This window comes from Vipera ursinii (assembly GCF_947247035.1).
Source record: "Vipera ursinii genome assembly, chromosome: 4".
Taxonomy (NCBI): domain Eukaryota; kingdom Metazoa; phylum Chordata; class Lepidosauria; order Squamata; family Viperidae; genus Vipera; species Vipera ursinii.
This window is the reverse complement of record NC_139514.1, coordinates 77,258,244-77,279,593: the sequence shown is the minus strand read 5'-3', so window position 1 is coordinate 77,279,593 and position 21,350 is coordinate 77,258,244. Positions and strand designations below refer to the sequence as shown.

The window sequence follows — 21,350 nt, the reverse complement described above, 5'->3', positions numbered from 1 at the left end:
CTCTTCTCTGCTCTCTTTGTTCTCTCTTCTGCTTGCTTAATTGCTGATCCATGAGCTCAATCCAGGCATGGATGCCTCCATGCCAGGGAACTCTTTCTATTTACTTTATCGTTACATAAAGCTTTGGCTGATTGCATCCTTGCATGCTGCCTTTTACTTGGAAACACCTTAACGAACCATCGGCCTTGTGAGGCCATCTCACAAATTGGTAGAAAGAGGATGGTTTAAGGCAATGCTTCCAAGCCAGCATCTACAAGCAAGATGCCTGGAGGTTCCAGCAAGAACCCATTTGAGACGGATGGCAGGAGATCCCCGATTGTGACAAGGAGTCTTCAATCAAGAACAGCAGCCCTGCATCCACCCCCTGATGCAAGCTTCGCTCTAGGGACCCCTTCACATGCCTCCCCACACCTGCAAGCCACAGAGGGAAGCATGGAAGGCTTACAGTCCACCCAAGACTGCCCAGACACCCGGGAAGCTGCCAGGGACCAGTCCACCCCCAACGTGGAACAGATGACTGAACGGGAATGCAGGGAGCTGCTCCAAAGGCTCCTTGCAGCTCAAAGGATGCCACAAGCCTCACCGCGAGGGATGCCAGCGCAGGGGGCCTCTGGACACCGGGTAAGTCCTTCCCCAGCGCCCACGAGGCCCCCTAACATGGCACCGGCCACCCTGGGGAACCCCGGGAACCCGGAGCTTTTGGCGCAAAATTTCCTGCCAAACTGTGATCTCCAACTTCCAGGGCCAACCGGAAGCAAGATGGCGGCCCCCAGGACACCCACGTGGCTTGATAGGCCTCAGCCAAGCCTCGAGGCCCAGCAATCGGTGGCATCCAGCTGAAGCAGCACTGAAACCACCCTGTCTTCCCCATCAGAAAGCCTCAAGGCCTATGATGGCCTCAAAGCCTGCCCAGCTGAGACTGCTATAGCAGAGATTGGAGCAACTATCCAAACCCTGTTTGCAGCTCTGGAGGCCAAAACGACCGCAGCCTCAACATCGGGGGTAGCCAGCCTCCCTCGCTACCCCCAGGAAGCTCCTGGAGGAGCTCCACAGCCCCCAATCCTCTCCCCGGGGCCTAACTGCTGGGAGGGCTCCAGCCTGGAGCCTCCCAGCTATGTCCTGCAACCCCAGAGGGCCCCCAGTGAACCCCCAGGCCCTCCAGCCTACTTTTCACTGCTGCCCAGACGCCCTGCTTGCCAGATGGTCTTTGGGGGGCCTCTGGACAAGGCCCCCCCTCCAGCAATGTCTTCAGCCACCTCCAGGTTCTTCAGGACCAGCGATGGGCTCCTCCAGGCAATCCACAGCATCCATGTGGCATCCCGGCCCCATCCTGCGGTCTTCGCCCCCCGGTAAGTGTTCCAGTGCTGGGGGGGCTTCAGGAGGAATCTTCAGGGCTTCTGCATCCTTCAGCCCCTCTTCAGGCCCAAATTCCGGCCTACAGGCCCAGGCCTGGGCCTAGCCCAGAGACAGAAAGAGACACATCCGCTCTCTCCGCCTCCCAGGCTCAAATGAATTCTGAGCATGCTCAGTCGGAGCCATCCAAAAATCAGAGAAAAATACCACCACCTGCCAGCAGAGGGATCCCTGTTCCATTCACCTCAATGGAGAACTCACAGATATATAAAAATGAACATAGAGCTAAGAAAAATTCTCTTTCATCTGCTTCTGCCCTCCCAAATAATTTTGAAAAACTGCAACTTGGGGGGGGGGAGAATTACAGCAGTTGGAGTAGAGATGTGCAGGTATGTCTATTGAAGGATGGGACTCTAGAGATGATTCTGGATCCCCCACCTCTTCCCTGGGGACCCCAAGAAGAGTGGTATCATAGACAAGCATATACCACTCTACTGAGCTCACTGGATGGCAACTTGTACCCCAGCATTCCAGATGGGCTCACAGCTGGTGACATTTGGCAGTTATTATACAATTTATTCAACAGTGACACCATCGGTTCGATCACCAGACTCACAACTGAGTTTTACACCACCAGACTGAGGTTTGGGGCTAACATGGCCGAGCACCTGGGAAAATTGAAGGCGCTCAGGGCAGAACTGATGTCCAGAGACTACCTTGTACCTGAGGCGAACATGGTCGCTGTCATTCTAGCTTCCCTGGACAAAAATTGGAGCAGTTTCATTGTTTCGCTGGAGGAGACCAGGAAGGAAGCCATGACTCTATCCTACCTCGCAGGGAGGCTCATTGAAGAGGATAGAAGATGAAGAGATGCAGGAGAATACGCCAGAGCCACCACCCAGCGAGCCAGCAGGAGGCACCACAACTCAGAGCAGGTTAATGCTCTACTTAAGTGTTTCATCTGTGGCTCTGAGGGGCATCTCAAGAAGGACTGCCCCCATCACCAACAAGGCCCCAAGTGTGGTCCCAATCAAGGAAGGGGCAAGGGGCAAGGAAGGGGGCATGGTGGGGGCAAAGGTAGTGCCAAGGGCAATTTTGTGCATTCTTGTCCTCTCACCCCCACCACAAAGGCTGATAGCCCCACTGACTTATGGTTACTGGACTCTGGAGCTTCATCTCACATTACCAATATGAAACAAGGGTTTAAAAGGTTAAAGAAGATGAACTCCTCTGTCAAGGTGGCCAATGGTGATAAGGCTTTGGTTGTTGGGGAGGGCACTGTCTCTGTATCCAGACTAGGAAAAGTTGAAGGGGTATTGCATGCTTCCTCCATTGCCAACAACCTATTAAGCATTACCAAATTATGTGACGATGACAAGGTGGAAGTTTTATTTCGCAAAGGGGGAGGTCATGTCACCCGGAACCAGAGGGTCATTGGAAGTATTGCCATCATAAATGGTTTGCTATACTTCTCCCCTGAGAACCCAGCCACAGAGTCCACCGGGTGCCACCTCAGAAGGGGCCTGCGCACGGAAAGAGAGAAAGGCCCCACAGCCAGCCCCAAGGCTGTCTAAGGAGCGCAAGGCCGAAGCGGTTGCACCCAAGCCACCTCAGCCAGCCCCACGGCTTTCCGAGGGCGGTGTGGACAAGAAACCCGAATCTCAGCAGGCACCTAGAGCACCACTCAAGGCAACCAGAGCCAAGAGGGTGTCAGTGGGGAAGCCGCTCCACGATAAGTGTGCCCATCTCTTACACCGAAGATTAGGTCATGCGAGCTTCCCTGTGGTTAAAAAGATGGGAGAGTTTGCTGAGGGAGTCCAGCTCAAGGATTGTGAGGTGTTCCTGGACTGTGCCATCTGTAAGAGGGCAAAGAGGAAGGCTGCCCCCATCCCTAAGGTGTCACTGCGTAAGACCCAATACCCGTACCAACTAGTACATGTTGATTTGGTTGGGCCATTCACACCATCACTAGGGAAAAGACAGTATTTTCTCACTGCCGTTGATTATTTTTCACGGTACAGCCACGTGTATACCCTCACAGAAAAATCCGAAGCCTTTGACGCCATAAAATCACTGTACAACTTTGTAGAGACCCAGTATAAGACCAAGATTGCACAACTGCAGAGCGACTGCGGGGCTGAATTCAGGTCCCGAAAATTCCAGGACTGGGTAAGGCGTAAGGTCATCCGACATTTTCTTACAGCGCCATTCACTCCTGCTCAGAATGGCGTGGCTGAGAAAAGAAATGGAATCCTGCAAACTATGATCCGTAGTCTGATTGCGGATGCTGGGGTCGCAGAATCATACTGGGCAGAGGCGGTGCACTATGCCAATTACACCTTAAACCGCACCTGGAGCAGTGTTGTGGACCAGACCCCATATTTCCTGGTCCACGGTAGGAAACCAAGTCTGGGACACTTGTGTGTGTTTGGCTCCTACGCTTGAGTGCACATCCCCAAGCAGCTATGGAAGAAAGGGAGATCTGTCTCCCAGAGACTGAGGTTCTTGGGCTATGCTCCTGGCTCCAAGGCCTACCGTTTCCTGGGAGAAGGGGGCAGGACTGTGATTTCCCAATCTGCCTCCTTCGAAGAGGACTCCAATTGGACCCAGATCCACTCAAATGATCTGAGCCCAAATATCAACCGACCCAGCAAGGACACACCGACCACGACATCACCTGAGATGACCACACACCCTGCCACCGACGAAAGCGAGGAACAAGACGAAGATGTCATCCTACCTGGTTCAGATGGGGAGTCCTAAGGGGGAAGACACGCCGTCTTCACCCCCAGTGACATCTCAAAGACCCATGATGCCCAGCACCTGGGACCGAGCGTCTACACGTCCCAATTATGAAATGCCGGTGGACGTGGAACCCACAGAAGAAAAGGGCGGTGAGTGGCAGAAGGCAGGAGGTCAAAGCGGTCCAACAAAGGGATCCCGCCAAAGAGAATCGACATTGGGCACATCGCATCTGTCAACAGCATTGTAGTCACCCCAAAATCCTTCTCTGACATCCAGGAGCTGCCCATCGAAGAACAGGAGAAATGGCAGCTCACGATGGAGCAGGAGATGGCGAGCCTGAAAAAGCTCAAGGTCTTCACCCCCTCAGCAACCACTAAAGGAGAGGAAAGTCATTGGCACAAGGTGGGTTTACAAGGCCAAACCACTTGCAATGGCCTCTACCTGTATAAGGCCCGTTTGGTAGCTCAGGGGTTCGCCCAGCGCTACATGGAGGACTACGTAGAGACCTACTCCCCAACCATCCCGGCAGAGAGTGTCAAGGCCGCCCTCGTAACTGCAGCTGCTCTGGGGGAGGAAGTCTTCCGATTCGACATCCAGACGGCTTACCTTCACGCCAACTTGGACTGGCAGATCTATGTGAGGGCCCCTCCTGGCTACCAGCAGGAAGGGGGAAACACATGGCTGCTCCGAAAAGGGTTATATGGTCTCAAGCAGTCAGGGAAACTATGGTACGACTGCCTTAGAAAAAGTTTAGAATGAGTTGGTTTCAGTGCATCCCATGCAGATGAATGTGTTTTCACATGCAACTCCAAGGGTACCACAGAACGGGTGTTAGTTTATGTGGATGACCTCCTATATGTAGGGCCTGACAAGGAAGGGTGTGATAAATTTGCCAAGGCCCTGGGGGAAAAGTTTACCCTGAAGTCTTTGGGGCGGGTTCACAGGTACTTGGGTGTGCACATCTTGGTCACTAAGGGGGGGGTTCACTCTATCTCAGAAAGAAAAGATTGAGGAGTTATTGGCCAAATGCAAAATGGCAGAATCTAACCCAATGCGTAGCCCGATACAAAGTGACTATTACAATCACACTCACAAGGATGGTCCTGAGTTCACAGATAATGGGCTTTACAGATCTGTGATCGGCTCCTTGCTATATATCAGCAATTGGAGCAGGCCTGACATAGTTTTAGCTGTGAATCTACTGTCCAGGCATGTGGAACACCCAAAGGAATTCCACTGGACTGCTGTTAAGAGGGTACTTAGGTACCTCAGGGGCACGACCAATGCTCACCTCATGCTGGAGCCAGAGAAAGGGTAGACGGCCCAGCTCTCTGCTTACTCGGACGCAGACTGGGCTGGTGACACTAAGAGTAGACGGAGCACCTCTGGTTTCCTCATATTGCTAAATGGCTGTCCTATCCATTGGCATGTTAGGCAGCAAAAATTTGTTTCTTGCTCCACGGCCATGGCGGAATATTCCAGCCTGTCAGACACGGCCAATGATTTGATTTGTTTCAATGCTCTGATAACGAGCATCTGGGCACCTCCTCCTCTGCCCATCCAAATTCAAGAGGATAATACGGCTGCAATTGCAATCTCGGGGGCATATGCAGTGGGCTCTAGGTCCCACCACATAGACATACGCTATAAAAATGTCAGGCAGCTTGCCAAAATGGGGTTTATATATGTTGAGCATTGTAACACAACTGACCAGATAGCTGACCTGTTCACCAAACCTATTCCCATTGACCGGCACAACCTTCTGTGTAAGCGTTTGTGTTTGGTCTTCTGAACGTGTATATGCATATCTATGACACCTGCTTGCCCCCTCACATACATTCACTGGTCCCTGTCATTGGCTGGCAAGAAGGGGAATTGTTAGATGTTTTTGTGCCAGCCATGGCAGTTCCCCAAAGAGGTCATCAGAGGCATCTTTGCTCCCACTGGTGGGTCAGGGGTCCCCGGCCCCTGCAGCCCCATTGGAGAGAGTTAATTGGTAAGGGAGGGGCTGAGACCCCCCATAAAAACCTCTGCTCAGGGGCTGCTCTTCTCTGCTCTCTTTGTTCTCTCTTCTGCTTGCTTACTTGCTGATCCATGAGCTCAATCCAGGCATGGATGCCTCCATGCCAGGGAACTCTTTCTATTTACTTTATCGTTAAATAAAGCTTTGGCTGATTGCATCCCTGTGTGCTGCCTTTTACTTGGAAGCACCTTAACGAACCATCGGCCTCGTGAGGCCATCTCACACTTCTACTAATGGTCAAGCCAAATGCATGGTTTGCACCACAAAAGAGTCACTGAAGCATATAGTGATTGGGGACTGGCACCACAGACTGGCAGATTTTTTGCTTTGCCAATGCATGCACGGCTACAGGGAAAAGCCCAGCAGAGCTGCACTGGGGGAGGCGACTGATGATGAAACTGGACAGGTTGCACCCAGACTGAGTGGCAGCAGAAGCCTCTCATCCAAAACCCCTGAGGGGGCTGCAAGCGGGTGACGGGGTGTGGGCCAGGAACTATGGGCATGGGAATTTGTGGGTGCCAGGAAAAATCACTAAAATGTCAGGCCCTCTCACTTACGAAGTGGGCCTAGAGGGCAGGCAAGTTGTCCGGTGCCACATCAATCAGCTTAGGAAGCGTTGCCCAGAATGGCCACAAAGTGAGGACTTCATCATAAGTCCTCACCAAGGGCTGCAAACTGGCAGCCAGGCCAGTCCATGCAAAGACTCTGAAGGCTTAAACAGTCAAAGCAACAGGGAGTTGGCCGTAGAGGAGGGAAGTCTGTAAGTGTAACACAGGTCCCCTGATTGACAAAGTCAACCTGAGTTATACAGCCACTCTGCTAACTCTGCTGAACAAACTGACTCTGGGGTGGGCCAACCTGGAAAGGCCTGTTGTGATTCAGGGCCAGCCTGTGGGTCCGGCAGCCGGCTCGGATGTCTCGGATGACTCAGATGAGGGGGAGGAGGAGGGTGTTGAAGACGAGCTTGCTGATGATGGCTTGGAGGCTTCGCAGAGCCCCCAGCCAGGGCCCGAGAGTGCGGATGATGATGACCCACAGCTGGCCCTGTTCAAGGACGCCCGACGCAGGAGGCAGTCAAGCAGGAACAAGCAGAGAAAGGCTGTGGGACTCCTCGGAAGGAGGCACAGGGAGGCCACGCCCTGAACTCTAAATAAAAGGAGTGTTTGGGGAAGGGCTGGTTGCTGAAAGCAATCGTTCCGTTTGAGGATTCAAGTTCCAGTGTTTTGTTTCTTGTTCTGTTGTTTGTGTAATAAATCTTGGCAGACGCTTTCCAGCCTCAGACGCTCTCCAGTCTCTACTGTTTATACAGGGGTTTGCCTTTCTGCAAGGCCGGTAGCAGGCTGGTTCAGAACAAGGCCAGCCAGAGAGCACCGAGCCATTCTGAATCACTTGAACTGGGAGACACTGGTCTACCCAGCCCAGCGGGCAAGCTGGTAGGCCAGGAAGTGCCTGGGTCTCCCAGGCATTCCACAAGGGCTCGCAAACCTCCTGCTTATCTGCAAGATTTTGTCCTGAAATAATAAAGCTATAATGTTGTATGTACCTTTTTGTACTGACTGCTGACCTACAAGATTGTCCTGAACAATGAAGCTGTGATGTTGTAAGTGCCCTATTGTGCTGCTAAGAGGAAACCTGTTTTCACACCAGTGTTAAACCTTTTGTAATTTGTATTGCTGTAATTACTTTCTGTTGTTGCTATAATGTTTGTTCATTCTAGGGGGGAGGGGTGTAATGTATTGGGCTTGTTTTGTTAAATACCACGTGGTAATTGCTGGGAGGCTGTTTGAGCAGGGAAGCTAGCTAATGGCTCCCAGCTCCTCAGACAACCTGTCTCCAGCGTTGCTATTGGTTGCCCCTAGGGCGGCAATAGTTTGCTTCAAACCTATTGGCCGCTGCCTAGGGGCCAGGGTATAAATTGCTGCAGCTGCAGCCCTGTTCTCTACTTCAGATTCTGCAAGCAATAAAACATGACCTTTGCTGAACTCACTCACCTCGTCTTCATTCCTGCGCAACGAACCCAGGACACAACATTGTATTATCATAGATTAACCATATTTTAATCCTTCTTGAGAATGGTTTAACTCTGTTCTGTAGCAGGAGAAGAAAACTCACCTATTAACCAGTCCAGTTCTTCTACCTGTTCTCCATGTATACCATGTTTGCTCTTTCCAACAATTTTTTTCACTTGTAAATAGAGGTGTATGGATATGCAGAAATGAAACAAACAGGAGAAATGGCTTGTGTTTCTTGCTTAAACAAATAAAATGATTGTATTTAGTTTCCATTTAACAAATTTCAATACAGGTAGTCCTTGACTTACGACTTACAAGCCCAAAATTTCTGTTGCTATGTGACACAGTTGTTAAGTTAGTTTTGCCCCATTTTAGACCTTTCTTGACACAGTTGTTAAGTGAATCACTGCAGCTGTTAAGTTAGTAACACGATTGTTAAATGAATGTGGTTTCCCCATTAACTTTGCTTGTTGGAAGGTCATAAAAGGGGATTACATGATCCCAGGACATTGCAACCATCATAAATATATGAACTAGTTGCCAAGCATCTGAATTTTGATGACATGACGATGGGAATGCTGCAATGGTTTTTAGTGTGAAAAACAGTCATGTCACTTTTTTCAGTGCTGTTGTAACTTTGAACAGTCACTAAATGAACCATTTTAAGTTGAGGATTACCTCTACTTTTGGTATTTGATATTTCGGTAGATCTATTTATTACCTCTGAATAAATGAAAGTGCTTTATTTAGTAAAATAAAAGTTGTTCTTTCCATTGTTCAATGATGTTACAGTTGCACATCAAGACACAGTTTCAGTATTTCACAATGCCATAGCTGGAGTACCATGAAGCAAAAAACAAAACAAAACAAAGCAAGGAAGAGGACCACTTTCCAAGGAGTGAACACCAGCCCAGTAATTTTTCCAATGAGTACTGAAAAAATAATGACTTGAGAATAGAACCATAGTTTAGCTTGAAAGGCTCTATCTAGGTTTGGAGATTTGTTATCCTGACAGTTGTTGAGAAATATGAAGGGCATGCCATAAACATAATCAAAGCCATGATTCAAAGGATGGTGACAATAATCATTGTTAGTATCACAGTTTATACCTTGATGCCATTTCCCTGAAAATCAAAATGGAAAGTATTACTTAGTCCAATATGTTCTTTGGGATAACCTCAAAGCACAGTACTCCGAAAATATCCTCCTTCTCCATTTAAATCTAAATTTAAAATGACAGGGACTGTGCTCTTGAAGAAATGATCTCACTGCATTGCTTCTCTATTATCCTTTAACAATAATTTAAACCTACTATGTTACCTTTACATGATTTCCTGTAAACAAGGTATATTTGTACTGGAAATTATCAGGGGAAATTTGATGATCTTGTTGTTCCATGATGCAACTGACAGTGAACGTTTTACAGTGTCCACTTCTAAAAGATATACTCACTTTTATGCAGATGACAAGAATATAAAATCAAAACAGACAAAACTTGGAAAGATATATATTTCTAGAAGTTCTATGATAAATATTATATTTAGGTAATGCTAAATCTGATGAATTTAGATTAAGTTCAAAACATAAACCAGTTACAGGTTTTTTAAAATATTTTCCCAGAATTATGTTTGCATTTAGTGAAATTTCTTGCAACATATCTCATATTACTATGCCAGCAAAAGAAAACATGTAAATTATCCTTGCAGATTTGTGCATTAAGCAATTTATTTGGATGATATCCATACATATCTATTTTTAACCTCTAATAAAAACTTTTTTGAAATGTATAAGAAACTACCTCTTGGTCTGTCCCTGTCCCTCTTTTTCCTCTCTTTTTGTTGAATCATGACCATGCCTACCTGAATAAGATAAAAGCTATAGACTTCCGGTGGCTGCGCGGCGCCGGAGACAGCCTTCTCGGGCTGCCCGCGGCTCAGCTGAGTGATTTTCGCCCGAAACAGCGCCGATCAGCTGTTCGGGCGAATTCGAAGCCCCCTCCTTGGGAGAAGAGGAGGGGGTGAGGCCCCAGGTAGGGGTCAAGTTCTCCGGGGCCGCCTGAGCTTGGAGCTTGGGCGGCTGAAGGATTGAACTCCCCCGAAGCCTGGGTTGCTCCCAGCTGGCCAGCGTCTCTGCTCCGGACTTCTTGGAGCAGAGCCAGGCGTCTGCGACCACCCCTGCCTGAAGAAAGGACTATGGATTAAAAGGAGCAGGCAGAGCGGTACAAGAGGAAAAGGTGAAGAGGATTATTTTATTTTACTCTCGAGCTTGATGGACTTTTTAAACTTTAAGTGAAAGTGCGTCACAATTGAAAGTAAAAGATGGTGGCTAAACCTCCCCCTAAAACTCTTCGGAGTGGTGGATCTTCTCCGGTGCAACAATCATCATTACAGGCATTGCACCCTCCTGATGTATTGACACCGAAGGACTTACGAGATGCTCTTGAAAAACATGCCCAGGTAATTTTGGAATCAATGGGTGATAAATTTGCACAGATGGAGGAGAAATTGGAGAAATTGGAGGAGAGAATGGAAGAGAGGATGGAACAGAAGTTCAGCGTGATGAAGGTAGACATTTTGTCTTCAGTGCATAAAGTGGCGGAATGTGTGGATGATTTGGATGAAAAAGTGGATGATTTGGCTCAAAAGAATGCCATATTAGAAGCAAAAGTACGGGAGAATGAAGATGTAAGAGACAAAATGGAAAGAGAATTAAGTCTTGCTCAATATTACCAGATGCAGTTTGCTGTTAGAATCAGAGGCTTAAAAGAGAATATTAAGGAAGATTTAAAGCAGCTGGTTTCTGAGGCTCTCGAAGTGGTATTGAAGCAGCCAGCATCTGAAATAAGAGAAGGTATGGATAAAGTGTTCCGTGTGAATTCATGGATTGCTAGACAGAGAAAGTTGCCTAGAGATGTGGTGGTTTACTTTGCAAAAAGAGAAATTAGAGATGAAGTTATACAAGCTGCCTATGATGCTAAAGTTGTGATTGCTGATCAAGAAGTCTTGGTTTTAAAAGAAATTCCTCCAAAGATTTTAAGGAGAAGGAAGGACTTTACATTTCTTGTGCAAGAGCTCAAGCAACGAGATATAAGGTTCAGATGGGAGATTCCAGATGGGTTGATGGTGATGCATGAAGGTAAAAGGTACCGGCTGATTACTGTGAAGCAAGCGCGTGATTTCTACAATAATGTTTTAAAAGCAACCCCATTAACACTTCTGGAAGCTGCAAAGGGATCTGGAGAAGGAGAACATCAAGAGGTTGAAGCAGAGGAAAATGGTGCTGGAGGAGATCAAGCTATAACTTCTTTGGATGATCCTAGAGAGCAAAGGGTAACACGTGCTGCTTTAAAACGAGCAAAGAAAATAAAAGAACAAGACCAGCAAAAGTCTTTGGAACTTCCACAACGTACTTACAGCCAAGCAGTGGGAGGAGCACGGCCTAAAGAAGATAGTCCTATCAAAGCAGTGCTCCAAGAGCTTTGGGAGGATATGCATGGCAACTAAATTTTTAACTTGGAACGTTAATGGACTAAATTCACCACAGAAGAGAAAGAAAGTTTTTCAATATTTAAAACAATTCAAGATAGATGTTATATGTTTGCAAGAAACGCATATTAGAGTTCTGGATCAAAAGTATTTATTGAACTCAAGGTTGGGTACGCAATTTGTTGCTTCTGCAATGAATAAGAAAAATGGAGTGGTTGTTTATGTTAAAAGTGCCTTAACAGCAGACTTAATTGAAGCAGATAAGCATGGAAGATACGTTATGATAGAGCTGCTGCTAGAAGGTAAAAAGACGCTTTTAGTTGGATTATATGCACCTAATCAACAACAAGCTGACTTTTTTAGCTTACTTCACACAAAGCTTACCCAGTTGGATTATAAATCTTTTATTTTTATGGGGGATTGGAATGGTGTTTTGGATGTACAGATGGACAAGGCTGGAGCTTTTAAGCGCATTCCAAGTCATGCTAGACTGCCTAAATCTTTTTTTGAAATGAAGGATGACTTGGAACTGCGAGATATTTGGCGTGAGAGACATTTGCAGGAAAAGGATTACACTTTTTATTCTGATAGACATCAATCTTTTTCGAGGATTGATTTTATTTTGTTGACTAATGATTTTTTTTGAGGACTAAAAAGGTGAAGATTTGTGCAAGAACTATCTCTGATCATAGTCCAGTTTGGTTAGAGATTGATAAGGAGAATAGAGACAGGCGCTCGTGGCGCGTAAATGAGAATTTGTTTAGAAATCAGAGAAATGTGGAAGAATGCAAACAGCGGATGAAGGATTTTTTTGAAATTAATATGAACAAGGGTACCTCTATGGATATGGTTTGGGATGCTAGCAAGGCCTACATGAGAGGGGTGTTGATATATATGAATAATAAACATAGACGTGCTGTGGAAGCTAGAAGGAAAGAATTGGAGAATGAAATAAAGGAAAAAGAAAAGGCTTTGATTTTGAACTCAGAGGATGTGAAGACTAAGGAGGCTATTAAATTGTTAAGAGGACAATTTGATAAATTAATGGCTGACCAAGTGGCAACCAATCTGCGGTTTGCCAGGCATAATACTTTTTTGCAACGCTAATAAACCAGGTAGATGGTTAGCTTATAGATTGAGGAAAAAACAAAGGGCTTCTAATATAGATAAGATTGAGCATAAAGGAAGGGTTGTGTTTCAACAGGACCTTATCAAGGACGCTTTTGTGGATTTTTATTCTAAATTATATGCTAAGGAGAAAATTAATGAAAAAGACATTGATATATATTTGGAGAATGCTAGCATCCCGGTTCTTATGCAAGTACAAAAAGAGGGGATTAATCAATTGATTACAGAAGAAGAAATTTTTACAGCAATTAAGGAACTGAAGGTGGATAAAGCACCAGGTACGGATGGTTTGACTGCGGCCTATTACAAAAATTTACAATTAGAGATGATAAAACCGTTAAAGGAACTGTTCCAGACAATACAGAGGGGGGGAAAGGTGCCACCGTCTTGGAGAACAGCTTTTATTTCCTTGATTCCGAAGGAAGACCAAGATGCTACTCAAGTTAAAAATTACAGACCAATATCGCTTTTAAATACAGATTACAAGATATTTGCTAAGGTTTTGGCTAATAGACTGATGAGGGTTCTGCAACAGGTGATTCATGGGGACCAAACGGGGTTTATTAGTGGTAGGCAAATGAAAAATAATGTGAGGCATATAGTTGATGTGTTAGAGTTTTTGGAAAGGAACAACCAGATCTCTGCGGCGCTAATTTTTTTAGATGCTGAAAAAGCTTTTGATCAATTGAATTGGCAATTTTTGTTGAAAGTTTTAGACAAAATGGATTTTGGGGAAAATTTTTTGCAACCGATTAGGGCATTATATCAAAAACAAACTGCCCGAATTATAGTTAATAATAGCCTGACAGAAGCATGTAATATTGAGAAGGGCACAAGGCAAGGGTGTCCGTTATCGCCCTTGTTATTTGTGTTAACATTAGAGATATTATTGGTTAAAATACGGAATTCGGAAAAAATTAAGGGGATACAAATTAGAGATCAGGATTATAGATTGAGAGCATTCGCAGATGATCTGGTTGTTACAGTGACCCAGCCAGAGAACTCTGTTGTGGACCTGATGGAGATAATAACACAATATGGGAAGGTTTCTGGATTTAAAGTTAATACACAGAAAACCAAAATTTTGGCCAGAAATATGACAGTTTCGCAAAAGGCTCTCTTAGAAGGATTAACTGGATTTGAGATTGTTAAAAGGGTTAAATATTTGGGGGTGCTTTTGTCGCCCTCTAATACAAAGTTATATAAAAATAATTATGAAAAACTATGGGGGAAAATTCAAAAAGAATTGGAGAGTTGGGAAAAATTGCAATTGTCTTTGTTGGGACGGATTGCAGCAGTGAAAATGAATGTCCTGCCTAAATTTTTATTTTTATTTCAAATGATACCGATTCTTAAGAAAGATTCTAATTTGGAGGAATGGCAGCGAGGTATCAATAAATTTGTGTGGGCAGGGAAAAAGCCACGAGTTAAACTTAAGATTATGCAGGATACTCGTGAGAGAGGTGGCCTTAAAATGCCCAATTTTAAACTATATTATGAAGCTGCTGCATTAGTAGGAATAAGTGATTGGATTAATTTGACACAAGAGAGATTATTAAATCTTGAGGGCCATGATTTGTTGTTTGGCTGGTATGCATATTTGTTGTTTGACAAGAAGGTAGACAATGTGTTTAGAGTGCATATTTTAAGACAGGCATTGCTGAGAGTTTGGAAGAAGTATAGACATAAGTTAGATTGCAAGATACCACTGTGGGCAATTCCAAAACACGCAATAGAAAATATACATGCTGGTTTCAAACATGATGTGACTACGTACAAGGAGATCCTAAGTTTGGAAAGAAATGTCTGGTGTTTGAAATCATATAGCCTCTTGCGAGAAGAGAAGGTTGTTCAAAACTGGTTTCAATATACTCAGTTACGGGCCAGGTGGAAAGAAGACCAGAAAAATGGTTTTACAATGACTGATGAAAATTTGATAAAGCAAATTAGAAATCAGGGACCAGCACATATTAAACGGATATATCTTGCGTTGATAGAGATTGATTCAGAAACAGAACTTGTTAAGAATTGTATGATAAAATGGGCCCAAAACATCCAGGAAGTTATCACAATGGACACGTGGGAAAAGATTTGGGTGAGGAACGTAAAATTTACACAAGCTCAAAATCTAAGAGAAAATTTTTACAAAATGTTTTATAGATGGCATTTAGATCCTAAAAAGCTTGCAAGTATGTATCCGAATTATCAGCCTAAATGTTGGAGGTGCGGTGATGAAGATGCAACATATTTTCACATATGGTGGACATGTAAAAAGGTCAAGGCTTTTTGGATAAAAGTCTGGTGGAACATGCAGAAGATTTTTAAACAGAGGATAAAGTTTTGTCCGCAACTTTTTCTGTTGGGAATAATTACAGACGCTACAGTTGTGGACACCAAGTTGATGTTGAATTTAATTACGGCAGCAAGACTCTTGATAGGTCAGTATTGGAAGAAAGAGGAACTGCCGACCATAGAAGAGTGGACATTAAAGGTTTCCGACCTGGCAGAGATGGCGAAGATTTCGGCCTATTTGAAAGATCACTCGCAAGAACGCTATATTATGGAATGGAGAAAATGGATTGAGTTTATCCAGAATAAGTATAGGGTTAAGAAGTTTTATGTAGCATTTGAATAAGTCTTCTTTCTTTTTTTTTCCTTTTTTCTTTTAGTTTTTTTATATATATTTAATATTACTAAGGCTTGTTTTATCCTATATAAGCTAGAGAGTGATGGATTTTAGAGTTTATGGTTGTTAGTATATGATTGTTTATGATTGTTTTTTAATATATACCTTGTATTTAGCTCTGGGAAGTCGGGGGGGGAGGGGGGAGGGGGGAGAGGTAGGGGGGGAGGGAGAAGGGAGGGGGAGGGGGGGTTTTAAAGAAAAATTGTATGTTAAAACTTTTCAATAAAAAAAAACTATAGAATTTATCCTTATTCCTCACAATGCTCATATCCATACATGTGAAACTTGAAACTGTCTTGCCTCTATGCTTATGGCCAGTTGTTAATGTATTACTCTGCTGCAGGTTGAGGAAAGTATATAAATTTTGCCTTGTCCTAATATAGATAATTAAGAGGTTTGGAAAGCTGTTTTTTTATCTACCTTATGGATTCCCCAGCAGCATCTTGTTGATCTTGGTGGGAACCAGAACTGCTTTTAATCTTATACAACAGTTTTTTCTATGTTCTTATTTAAATATGGTTATGTACATTCTATCATTTGTAGAGAGTAAGAAAGTTGGCCTTTAGATAAATAATTAATAATTGTTTGCTAGGCAATAGCAATAGCACTTAGAGTTATACACTGCTTCACGTTGCTTTACAACCCTCTCTAAGTGGTTTACAGACTCAGCATATTGCCCCCAACAATCAGGGTCCTCATTTTGCTGACCTCGGAAGGATTGAAGGCTGAGTCAATCTTGAGCTGGTCAGGATCGAACCACTGGCAGTCAGCAGAATTAGTCTGCAATACTGCATTCTAACAACTGTGCCACCACAGATCTGTTATCATAGTTTTTGTGGCATCAAATACATTTTCCCTTTCCCAGTTGTTTTAAATGTTATGGTAGCCCCATTTTTATTTCCTTTATATCACCTTTTGGTTTATGTAATTTCATTCATACAACTTTATGAAAAAACTCTCTACCTGATCTGATCTGATCTGGTAAAGCTGCTCTGCTTCGGGTACAAAGTAAGGCAGCTGTAATATGCTGAGTAAGTTTCACTCCTTCCTTAGCTAGTTGGTCAATGTTGGGGGTCATACAATAAAAGTATGAAATGTTAATATAAGTAGATAGCTAAAAAGGAGCTAGTCATAGGAAAAAAATGAAAAATGTATGTAGAGATGCTCTAACTGCTGAAGTGTCCACTAGGTTGTGTCTATCTATGTGGGGTTGGTTCACTGATTGCTACTCTAAAAGATCTACATTTCTGCTATCTATGTATCGAATGTATATCCCTTAGAAAGGAAGAGTCTGTAAGATATAGCATGTATTTAGCCTCTTACGGAGTACAAAGTCTATAGTGGAAGAAGTGCGCTGTCTTTGGAAAATTCTCCATATGGCAGCATCCAGCTGTATCACCATCTATAGCTTTAAAGGGAGAAAAAGAGAAAAATGTAGTGGGAATGGCAGTTGGTTGGAAAAATCCAGAGTATGTTTTTGGGGAAATTAAATAAATTATATCAGCATATCAAGGACAATGGAGGGGGGAAAACTGCAAAAAAGAAAGGAAAATGATTTTCCACTTTGGTGAGCTCTGTCCTAAATTGCTTTTAGCTCCCACCACTCAAGAAGGTCTTTTGTTAGAGCACATAAAAAGGGCCTGAAACTACTCTGTTTGATTTGTGTACTAAAAATACAGGTTAAAAACAACTCCTGTTTTTCTTACAGTTGTTAAAGACAATGTTTCAAGAGAGATTTAAAGTACTGGGTTACACATCTTTTAAAATCACAGTATCCTTTTTGAGTTCGTGTGATATGTAAACATATTATGGTTTAGTATTTCAAAATCAGGCTGGCTCCATGAGTCAGAGCGTAAAAGGTATAAACTAGCATATTGTAAAAAAATAGGCATCTACTTAAAACCTTTAAATTGGCTGAAATTTAATTTTATAGGAGTATTTCTGAAAATTATTCATAAATTATTCATAAAAATCCTAAGCTCTGAAAGAGGATTAATTATAGCAAAACAAAATATGAGCAACTGCATAAGTTGAGAAGGTTGAAGCCATGTTCCCTGCTGCTCTCTGGATTCCATGATTCCAGGTGCTCTCATGTGCAATTGGAATTGAAATCAAACATATCTAAAGGGTATTCATTTAGGAGATCTGTAGGTTGTGTATAGACTTTATGCATAACAAAACTTAAGAGTGACAGCTCTGATACACCAAGGCAGGGGCCAGCAACCTGAAACACTGAAAGAGCCACTTGGACCCCCATTTCCCTCACAAAAGAAAAAAATGGAAGCCGCAAAATGTGTGTGCGCATGTGCGTGCAGAACAGGGGGCTTGATTGAAGAGTGGAACCTAAGGCAAGACATGCACTGGCCCTGCCCCTATCCAGCTCTGGTTTGGATGGCTCTGCCATCCTGGCTTCTCCTCCCCTCAGAAAAGACTGCTGTCCCCCCGCCCCGTGCTCTCCCTCTCTGGGACTTTCTTCTTTCTACCTTTTGGCACAAAGGTTCAAAGGGAGCAGAGGAGGAGGCTGATGGGGAGAAGGAGCTGCTGCGACAAATCTTCTGAGGTGGCAGCAGACGGCCGTTTGGCTCACCTATCTCAGCCTGCTGCGGTAGGCCAGAGTTGAGGCTTATGGCTTGCTCTGGGAGGGATACTCTGTTCCTCCTCTTTGGCAGAAGGATGGAGGAAAACCCAGCCAGAATCCACAGACCCAGAACCAGTGGCAAGAAAGGGGAAAAATGGAGAGGAGTTTGCAATCTAAACCAACTGGTTTCTGGAAGGGGTGCTTGGAAAAGAGAGGATGAGAAGCAGAAAGTGGGAGAAAGGACAGGAGGGTGAGGAAGCAGCAGTTCTGCTTCATGGGAGGTGGGAGCAGGTGGCCTCTCCTTCAAGCTTTGCCAAGTGACTCTGGGAGCGAAGTGAGGTCCGAGTCCCCAGAATGTCAACTTTGCAAAAGAGGGAGGCGGTAGTGGGATTAAAATAAAATGGGGGGGGGGAAAGTTGAGGAAACCCAGCAGACGCCTACATCACGGGGTGAGCAAGAAAGGCAAGATCGGGGAGAGGAAAAAAGCTTTCGGGGCTTGCCCAGCAGGCAGCTGCTCCCCGCTCTCAGAAATTGCCATGGCAGGAGTCAAAAGAAGTGGGGGAGCACCTCTCTCCCCAGTCTGCCAAGCAAATGAAAGAAAAGTCAAATGTAGCAGCTGGCAGGCAGGGACTGTGAGGAACAGCCAGGATTGGAGGAGCAGAAGTCAACACTGCCGAAGAGGAGGAAGGAAAGGAAAAGTGGGTGTCTTTAAATAGTCATGCCCTTTCCCCCTTTTTTTCCTATTTTTTGCAACAACCAGTTGCAAACATCCACATGTGTATGCACGTCAGGTTTGGAAGCCTCTGTTTAAGTCTGTGCATGTGCACAGACATAGGCTGACTCCTCCTCATCTCCTGCGCTTTCTGGATCTCCTGTGAAGACGTTTTGGGGTCTCTCTGCCTCTCTCTCTGCCACTCAAACCATCCTGCAGCTCAATCCTTGAAGCGGTTTCAATTGGCCCCTTCATTGCCAAGCGTCCCCATGGAAGTGAGTGGAGGTCCGCAACAACTCAAAAGGCCAGCCACTGCTCCTCCCATGTCCACTGGTTTACCAGTGAGCCACTCCCACCTCCTTCCTGTCTCCTGTCCTTGCTGCATATCCTGTGGAGATGCATTTGCATCTCTCTGTGTCTCTCTTTGCCACTCAAAGCCATCCTGCAGCTCGATCCTTGAAGCGGTGTCAATTGGCTGCTTCATTGCCAAACATCCCCATGAAAGTCAGTGGAGGGCCACAGCGACTCAAAAGGCCAGCCACAGTGCCTCCAAGTCCGTTGGTTTTACCGGTGAGCCACCGCCTCCTCCTCCTCCTCCTCCTTGGCTTTGGCATCAACACAGACCACTGAGCAGAAGGATTGGCTAATCAGAGTGCAGGTCTCTCCTGGCCAAAGTAGCTATGGTTGGAATGGGACCTTGCCTGATCTTTTGTCCAAACTCAGCCAGGTGGGTCCTCTGGCCTTCTGAGTCACCGCAAACCTCCATTGACTTCCATGGGGATTCTTGGCAATGAAGGGGCCGATTGAAACCACTTCAAGGATTGAGCTGCAGGATGGCTTTGAGTGGCAGAGAGAGACACAGAGAGACACAAACGCGTCTCCACTGGAAATGCAGCAAGGGCATGAGATGAGGAGGAGGCAGTGGCTCGCTGGTAAACCAATGGACTGGGAGGCGCTGCAGCTTTCTGGGACACTTTCTCTGCTACAGTGCCCCAGTTCGCCAGAAGTTCAGTCTCAGTGCTGTTTTGCAAGCGGCAGAAGAGTGAAGCCCAGTATATGTAGCTTCTCTTTGCTTGATAGTCACTTCTCTGTGTCGCTCACTTGTTCTGTAAGTCACACAAACACTAAAAAATCACTTGGTAATGCACAGAAGCAGCAGGCTGAGCAGGATGAGTGCAAGTGCCTCTCTCTCTCTCTCTCTCTCTCTCTCTCACACACACACACACACACACACACACACACACACAGAGAGAGAGAGAGAGAGAGAGAGAGAGAGAGAGAGAGAGAGAGAGAAGGGTGAAAGAAGGAGGCAGCACTCACCTTTACAGCAGTCCTCCTGTTTCTTCCTCCGCTGCAGCCACGTGCAGTCCGAAGAAGAAAAGTGGTTTGTGGGCAGTCCCACAAACCAAAGAACTTCAACCAATCAATTCAAACTTAGGAAGGTTTTTTCCATGAGAAGTTTGAATACATTGGTTGAACTTTTTTAGTCCCACTTTTATTTTTTGGACTGCACATGTTGGAGGAGGACTGGGAGCCACAGGAGACAGCTGAAAGAGCTGCATGTGGCTCTGGAGCCACAGGTTACCGACCCGTGCACCAAGGCAATATGCAGCAGATTAAATAATCATACATGAAGCTATTTAAGCCTAATGCTTAACGATAGTCACAAATAAGACTTAATGCAGTAGATTAAATAAATTAAGTAAATCAAATAAAGTTTAGTGAAACATCTGGATAGATTCACTAAAGTTGTATGCATGTGTTTACTTATTTGTCAAATTTATATGGCCACTGTACTCACAGGGGAGTTTAAAATGAAGCACACTGCCAACTGCTTAACCAGCTTTAAAGCAATATAAAAGTAATCTTAGGATACTTTACTTGACATTAGTGTTATCATAACAGCCTATATCTCCAATTCCAAGATCATCAGCCAACATTAGAATGATATTTGGCTTAGAATCAAGAACTGCATCCATTCTACAGGTATGAAGCAATATAAGAAAAACCAACAGGGTCACCAAGTAGATTCTGAAATCAAAATTAAGGAAAGCAAATAATATTTGTAAAAAGATGTCAAGTAGACACATACAAACACCCTAGAGAGTAGGTTACATGAGAATCTAGGTTTTGGCAAACCAAAATTTATTTTAGTTGATTAGTACAATTACTTGATATCTGCAGTTAGTTTTAAGATTCAACAACAGATACAAATATGGATGCTACCATTTGCAAGTAAGACTTTGTTAAAAAACCATATAACTCTTTGAAATATTTTCAATATACAGTAAGATGCCCATATATAGAATCAAATGAATTTTGTAATACTTTACAACTGTCTTTTAGCAACATGAATGCCTGTTAAACAAGCAAGATGCATGTACTTGTTCAATTTAACTATTTTTTTCTCCCTAATCTTTACTTATTTGGTTACATTTCTAGGATACTTTACTTGACATTAGTGTTATCATAACAGCCTATATCTCCAATTCCAAGATCATCAGCCAACATTAGAATGATATTTGGCTTAGAATCAAGAACTGCATCCATTCTACAGGTATGAAGCAATATAAGAAAAACCAACAGGGTCACCAAGTAGATTCTGAAATCAAAATTAAGGAAAGCAAA

General features: G+C 44.5%; 1 pseudogene across 1 annotated transcript in view; it reads right to left on the bottom strand.

Annotated features, from left to right (window-relative positions):
- Nucleotides 1-1,248: 1,248 nt before the first annotated feature.
- The window catches only part of LOC310640343 (arylsulfatase H-like), a 33,622-nt pseudogene continuing 13,520 nt past the window's right edge, over nucleotides 1,249-21,350 (bottom strand). Inside the window, exons 2-5 of the transcript in view lie at nucleotides 8,855-9,257; nucleotides 8,234-8,371; nucleotides 4,705-4,751; nucleotides 1,249-1,455 (exon numbers count right to left, since the gene is read on the bottom strand). The product of the transcript in view is annotated as an arylsulfatase H-like (transcript). The remainder of the gene's footprint in view (nucleotides 1,456-4,704; nucleotides 4,752-8,233; nucleotides 8,372-8,854; nucleotides 9,258-21,350) is intronic.